The sequence below is a fragment of the Triticum dicoccoides genome, chromosome 1A (assembly GCF_002162155.2).
Source record: "Triticum dicoccoides isolate Atlit2015 ecotype Zavitan chromosome 1A, WEW_v2.0, whole genome shotgun sequence".
Lineage (NCBI taxonomy): Eukaryota > Viridiplantae > Streptophyta > Magnoliopsida > Poales > Poaceae > Triticum > Triticum dicoccoides.
The window spans coordinates 541399547-541406486 of record NC_041380.1 but is presented as its reverse complement, the minus strand read 5'-3'; the positions used below and the strand labels follow the sequence as shown (position 1 = coordinate 541406486).

The window sequence follows — 6940 nt, the reverse complement described above, 5'->3', positions numbered from 1 at the left end:
CTCCTCTGCCCAACTGACCCTGCCTCTTTCTCCGATCAACTCTAAGCTGCACACGGTTGATGGTAGCAAGGCAAAAAAGAGCAGAAAGGAGCCAACACAGCGCAAGAGCTCCCTGCAAAACACACTGAAACAGCCAAAGTCGGCACGAGCTGTCACCAGCCAAGTTTGGAGTATAAAATTGTTTACAAATCAACCGAGCAAAAGCACAAGCAAATGGCACAGCCACACCATAAAAGGAAACAGTAGCGCAATACGTGTTTTACCCTCACTTATCGCAAATACAGCAGAATATGTTCTCAGACACTGGTAGAAACACTTTTTTTTGGAAGATCCAGGCTCACTTGCTTTTATGGTTCTCACACACTCGTAGAAACACATTAGAAATTACTGGATTGCTTCTGTATCAAGCATTGCAAAGAACAAGTAGACTCCCTTGAAGACATCGGGGCGTTATGAACGGCTAGAAAGCGTCTTCTGCCGTTCTGCGGAACCGGTAGTTATCAGCATATGTTTGGACTGGAGAGATGCATTTTTCCTCCTCACTGGCCTTGATGCGAGTTAACTCTCACTTGGTAATAAGCTGCATCAGGAGAAGAAGGCATTGATCAGTAAACTGCATTGAGCGAAAATCCATACATTTCTGAATAGGAAAATGGGACTGCAGGCTGCAACGAGAATCAAGAATTTGTCATCGCATCATATACAGAGTTTCAAAGTGCAGGTGTTGCATGTAGTGAGCATGATGCACGAGGCACTTCGGTTAGCTAGAACATTCTAGTTGTACAAGGGTTAGAAGTGAACAAATAACCTGAAAGACGCATTTAGCTAACTAAGCACGCTCTCGCCCAACTTGCATCAATTTTGCGAATTTGCAATGCCCTTGGATCCTAGATATAGGCAGTGATAAATCCTAGTAACACAGGAAGGCAATTTGATACTGCGGCGATTAATTTCAGTATACATGTACTCACAGCTAATGTTAAAAAAAACATTGAAAACTATTATCGCTCAACTGTCCTTCACGTGTTTGCTACTGTGCAAAATGAATTCAAGCAAGCAAGACACAGAAATGAAAGCATTGACCATGAACCAGGAAAGTGCAAAAGATGAGGTGTTATCACTAGGTCGCCCAACATACGCAGCTACAGACGTGTTATATCGTTGTGAGTACATCAGAAGAATGCAAGAACAAATGAACAAAATCTGGGAAGGAACTAGTGTGAACTTCTGTGAGATGTAAACACACGTACCATGTGGAAAGAGAGACCCCACTCTCTTACAACTGAGTCGGAAATGAACAGGAGGGTGAAGGTTGAAGTGTAAGTGACAACATATCTGTGCCTCTGCTCACAGGCTGCTTAGGATCCTCCATCTCTGGGCAATCGTAAATGCCCACATACTTTATTTTTGCAACTGCCTTTGCTCCGCCAATTGACACGAGGTCTGGACAACCCGAGATATACAATGCATCAAGCGAAGCGAGATCACTTCTGTAGACGCCGAGTGGAATGGATGTTATACTTGGACATCCAATCAAAGCCAGTTCAGCCAAAGATTTGAGGTTTTGTAGGCAGCTTGAAAACCAGGAGGAAATATCCCCACATCGAACTAAGTGGAGCTTTTTTAGGGATGATGGTAACACTAATTCCCTTGGCCATTTGAGACTAGGGCAATCATGAAGCAACAGATCTTCAAGGGAAGGAAAACTCCCAGGCCTTTCACCAAAAAGGAACTGTAACTTGCCACAATTCCTAACCATCAATCTTTCGAATGGCAGGCAAACATAGTTCTGTTAGAAGACCATCAAGGGTTGCCAGGTTCTCACAATTGTCAATGATTAGGAATGTAAGGGATTTGAATGCCCTAATTGGTGGTTGTCCTTGTCCAACAGATGTAAGAGATCTGCAGTTTGCAATGTGCAACTTTTGTAGAGCTGGAAGATTCCACATTTGGGGATGGATGGTCGTGACATAGTCACTTGATAAATAGAACTCGATGAGGGAGCAGCACTGCATATTGTTTGTGAGATTCCCAGAACTTTCCAGTTTGAGTGTCTTGAGGGAGTGCGCCACCAAACTTCTCGAGCGGATATTTGGACAACCACACACTTCTAATCTTTCAAGGGAATGAAAACCACCTAACGTTACAGTTCGTAATGATTTTAACTGGTGGCAACCAGCAATCCTTAATCTCTTGATGGCAGGCACATAAGCTGGACACAGAAGTTGTTCGACGCTTCGTAGATTTCGACAGTAAAGAATGGCTAGCTCTTCCAAGGACGGCAAAGTACCAATCTCATCATTATTGTTGTCAACTGGCACAGCTGGCATCTCACTTAGGTTTCTATGCTGCTGAAACCAATTTGGAAGAGACACATCTGGATAACCTTTGAGGAACAGAGATTCCAGACAGGTGGGAGACTGTAGGGCTTGAAGCACTCCTTTGTCCTCAGGAGAGGACGCCAAAGACCATGTCAGTTCCAGTCTGCGTAGATACTTCTTATCCTTCAGTTTAAATTCTGTAGGATAACAATTGCTCACAGAACCAAGATTGCATATGTTCATATGTCCATCAAATTGGTTCAAATTCTTTATCAACTTCATTTCGAACCGATTGGTTGCATCAATATTCAGAGTGCGCCCTGCATAATATTCAAATCCTCGTGATTTAAATCTCCGTAAACTTATCAACTTACTAAAGTCACAGGGCAAGCTTTCTAACTTGCACTCCTTCGCGTATAATCTCTGCAGATTATAGAGGGAGCAAAATGCTGAAGAAAAGCTCTTGAAAGCACAAGCCTTGGAGATTTCAAGATGCCGAAGATGCTTCAAGTTGGCAATACTGTCTGGCAACTCATTTGAAGAGGCCCAAAAAAGCACACGCAAACGCTGAAGCTCACTACACCAACGGTCCATTATAACTGCAGCTTCATTCCCAAAAGACATGTCACAAATTAGCGTATGCAGCTTTGTGTGCTTGCTTAGGCTCAACAAGTTGGGAGTGCTCAAGTCTCTGCTTGGGAGTATGTACAGATGACGAACATTCTGGGGAACCATTTGGAAGTCCCTCATATTTCTTATGGTGAAGCAGTCGTGATCTGACACTAGCTTTGCCATGTCATGCAGCAAGTCATGGATTATGTATGTACCGCTAACATTTTGAAAGAAGGACCTATTTACAAGGTCCTCAAAGTACTGATGGCCAATATCTTCAAGTGGAATGTCGCCTTGAGGCTCCACAAAGCCTTCTGCTACCCAAATTTCAGCTAAACGGCCCTTTTCAAATTTGTGATCTTTGGCGTATAGAGCACAGAACGAGAAGCATCTCTTCAAGTGGAATGGCAAATATATATAGCTCAACCGAAGGGCTGGCAAAATATCAGTTTTCTCTTGTTTCAACTTCCAGAGTTCACTCTCTAGTATATTGTTCCAATGTGTTGTATGAAGGTTCATTCCTAATAGACGCTCAAGAGTTTTGGCGGCCAAAGGAGAACCCTTCAACTTTGGAACTATCCTTTTCCCAATCCTCTCTAACTCAGGATCATTCTCAGAACTCGCAGACCCAAACGCACAAAGTTTAAAGAAATCCCAAAATGCATCCTCATTCAAACCATCTAATGGGAAGGGCTCCATTGTGCGCACTCTATCAGCAACATCTGGAAATCTTGTTGTGACCAACATCATACTTCCCTGTACCACATTTTTTAAAGAATCATAGAAGTCTTTCCAATGCTGCAAGGCATCATCCCACACGTCATCAACAACAATCAAGAACCTTTTATTGCTCACACTGTCAGAAAGAGCATCTTGAAGAGAAGCTAAATGATCATGTATTCAGTCCTGCATGTATTGTCCATTTTCCGGAAGCGGATTGTATGGCATCTTTAATTAATCTCTTCACATCAAATTCATCTGCACAAATCCAGATTATTAACTCAAAGTAATCTTTCACATGTTGATTATTGCATATATGTTGAGCCAGAGTGGTCTTTCCAACGCCCCCCCATTCCAACTATTGGCAAAACAGGAATAGCTGGTGTTCTTGATTCATTACTAACATGGTTTGATGCTGATGTGCTTGTTGATGCATTGACTGCGCTACTTGCTCTCTTGCGTTTTGAACAGGCCCTTCCTTTACTTTGAGGTACACCGAGAAATCCCATCACCTCCTCCAGTTCCTTGTCACGACCAAATTTTTTTTTCATTCGGGAAAGGAGTAGTGTCTGGCCTAACTGATTTGTCGAACCCTGGTGTCACTCCATATAACCCCATTTTCTCTAGCTGACCAGAAATACTATTCAACCTCTCTTGGATATCATTCACTTTGTTGAAGCTGCCTTGTACGGTAGTCTTGTAGAAGTCAACAAAAGCAGAATGACTTGCATTGCCCTCTACCTCCATCTTTAGCTCATGCCATCTGAACTCATCAAGAAGATCATCAGCATCATTCACTGCATCTTTGAGGTTGGGAAGGAGCTCCGCGACACGGCCTTCGTGGATCCTCCACTCTGCTTGGTCAATAAGACTGTACATTGCCGGAAGAGTATCCCTAAGACGTTGTAAGCCACTCTGCAAGTGCAATACTTCATGATGAATACTTTCCTCCTGTGTTGCAGACCACCGGGAGCGCAGATACGAAATAGAAGATCCAGCCCACTGAAACAAATTGACACATTCATTGAGGCCACTAATGACCCCAATGGCCCGGGATATGCTCATAAAGATTGGAGTCTGGATATCAATTTCTTTGGTCCTGTGGACAAAAAAAGGTATACGCATTGAGCATTCTGGAAGCATACTCGTTCAGAGCAATACTAAAAATACAGAGCAGGTATACGCAAGCAAGCTGGTGTGGTAATCATTTTCTCCACATATGTTTCCATCAGAAGGAAGTTCCCCTTGGAGTTGTTTTCATGGATAGTTTCATCAGCAAGTAGGGATAAATCATAAACATGGAAATGAAGTTTAAGCGCATCCTTGCAACTAATTAAATAAGAGTTTTTACTTTGTTTCTACAAAGAGGTGACCATAGGAAAAACACAACATAATATGCAGATAGTGAAAACAAGTATTGTGACTATTTCTTACAGCTACCTAATGCTATATAGCCTGACAAAAAAAGATAAGACTGAAACATGTGTTGTATTTTTAGAGAAGTGCATCATCTCTAATTCTTAACTTTGTACGGTATTAATCATTTCCATATGTATTCAGTTTGAATCTTTGTGTGTTCTCCTGCCTTATGAAGCTTGGCAGCGTTCAGCCTCAGATTTAAAAGAATGTGCAAATAAAAAGCGCATAAATAGAGTAGAAGAGGGAAGACCCGACATACGTGGAGGTAGAACTCGAGGTACGGTGAACGGTGAGGCCACGCTGCTATCCCTTTCCGCTGTCGGCCAACATCATTTGCAGATCAATCGACTGAAAGATACTGGCTTGCACAGCCGGATCTACTCACAGTCACCAGTATGTAGATAGTAGATCCTGAAAAATAAAGGTCAATGATATTTACTCGCTGATAATTTGAAGGAAAGTGAAGCCAAATTCTTCAAAATCCGTATTTCAGTACCAGGCAACTGATTGGCGACTCGAGATGGATGGAAGGGAAAGAGGGAACTGCGGTTGCGATCGACTGGATTTGACTGGATGATGTAGACACCTTTGGGTTCCTGCTAAACCATTGTGAAGAAAAATTTCAGCGTATTCTTGTGAATAAATCAAACTTTTTGCTCGGCATGACCATGGTACCGGTCGAGTTGACTGAGTCAACTGTGCTTAAAATAATACAGAAACCCTAACCCACCAAGCTTATCGACGAGGCAGTATGAGGAGGAGAAGGCCGGCCACTGGACGCAGCTCGCCTGCTCCGGTGAGAAGCTCCCTCTAACGGCACGAGGCCATGCGCCACTAACGCAAGTACAAACCTAAACCGATATACAAGATCGGCCCGAGCTCCCCTCCCATTCCCACTCCAGGCGGCGGCGCCGCCGGAGGAGGAGAGGGCAGGCGGGGTAAAGTGGTAAACCGATCTGACTCTCAAACGAAGTAGAGAGCCTCGCAAAGTCGCAATGCCCTCTTTACAACGATCCATTAAAAAAGGAAACCGAAATAAAGAATGCAGCTGAGCTCAGGTGGCGCTTACCGGGTGTGGCTAGATCGACGCAAGCCAAACGCGGTGGTGCTGCTTCCGGTAGTCCGAAGACGGTCAGGAAAACCGCCGCCGCCGCGCGCCGCGTGTCGGCTACTTCGATCGCCGTCGCACCGGCACAGCAAAGAGGAATGGAGGAGGAAGCTGAGGGGAAAGTGAAAGGCAAGTTCACAAGGAGACCCACACGAGTGAAGTCGCCGTCAACGGTCACGGACGTACTGTAGAAGACTAAATTGATTGATTAATAAAAAATGATTAGTTGTACTTTTTGCATGCTTTTGAATATTCGTCATTATCCCTCTCGCAGACAACATAGGCTCCCAGCCACAATGTCATTTTACCACTCCAAATATGCCATTTCCAAAACAAAAAAGAAATTACCACTCCAGGTATGACAGTCGCTTTGTAGGTTGTGTTCCTTTTTCGGACAAAAGATGCATATTTGAAGCATATACAAGCATGGGTGAGCACACCAGTTTCTGCATATTTTGAATGCACACAATCAATGTTAATTTGCACACATAAATAAACACGCCGAAAAGAGCAAAGTCACACAATACCAAAGCTATGGCTAAGCAAGAAAAAAAAACGATCAGCAAACTACACCAACGACCATGTTCGCATCAACCATCTCTTGACACCAGTACAATAATTTTGTCCTTTCAAACAAGAGTGGTGCACGTGTCGCGTGGAACCCTGTCCGCCGCCCAAAGCCACCCCCCGTCGCCCTTCCCTGCATCGCCGCCACCAGAGGGTCGGCCGACGAAGTCGTGCCGGACCCAGGATGGTGGCA

The 6940-nt window shown here is 44.0% G+C and overlaps 1 pseudogene; it reads right to left on the bottom strand.

Moving 5' to 3' along the window:
• Positions 1-202: 202 nt before the first annotated feature.
• On the bottom strand, positions 203-6291 carry LOC119287247 (annotated as a pseudogene).
• Between the last annotated feature and the right edge of the window lie 649 nt (positions 6292-6940).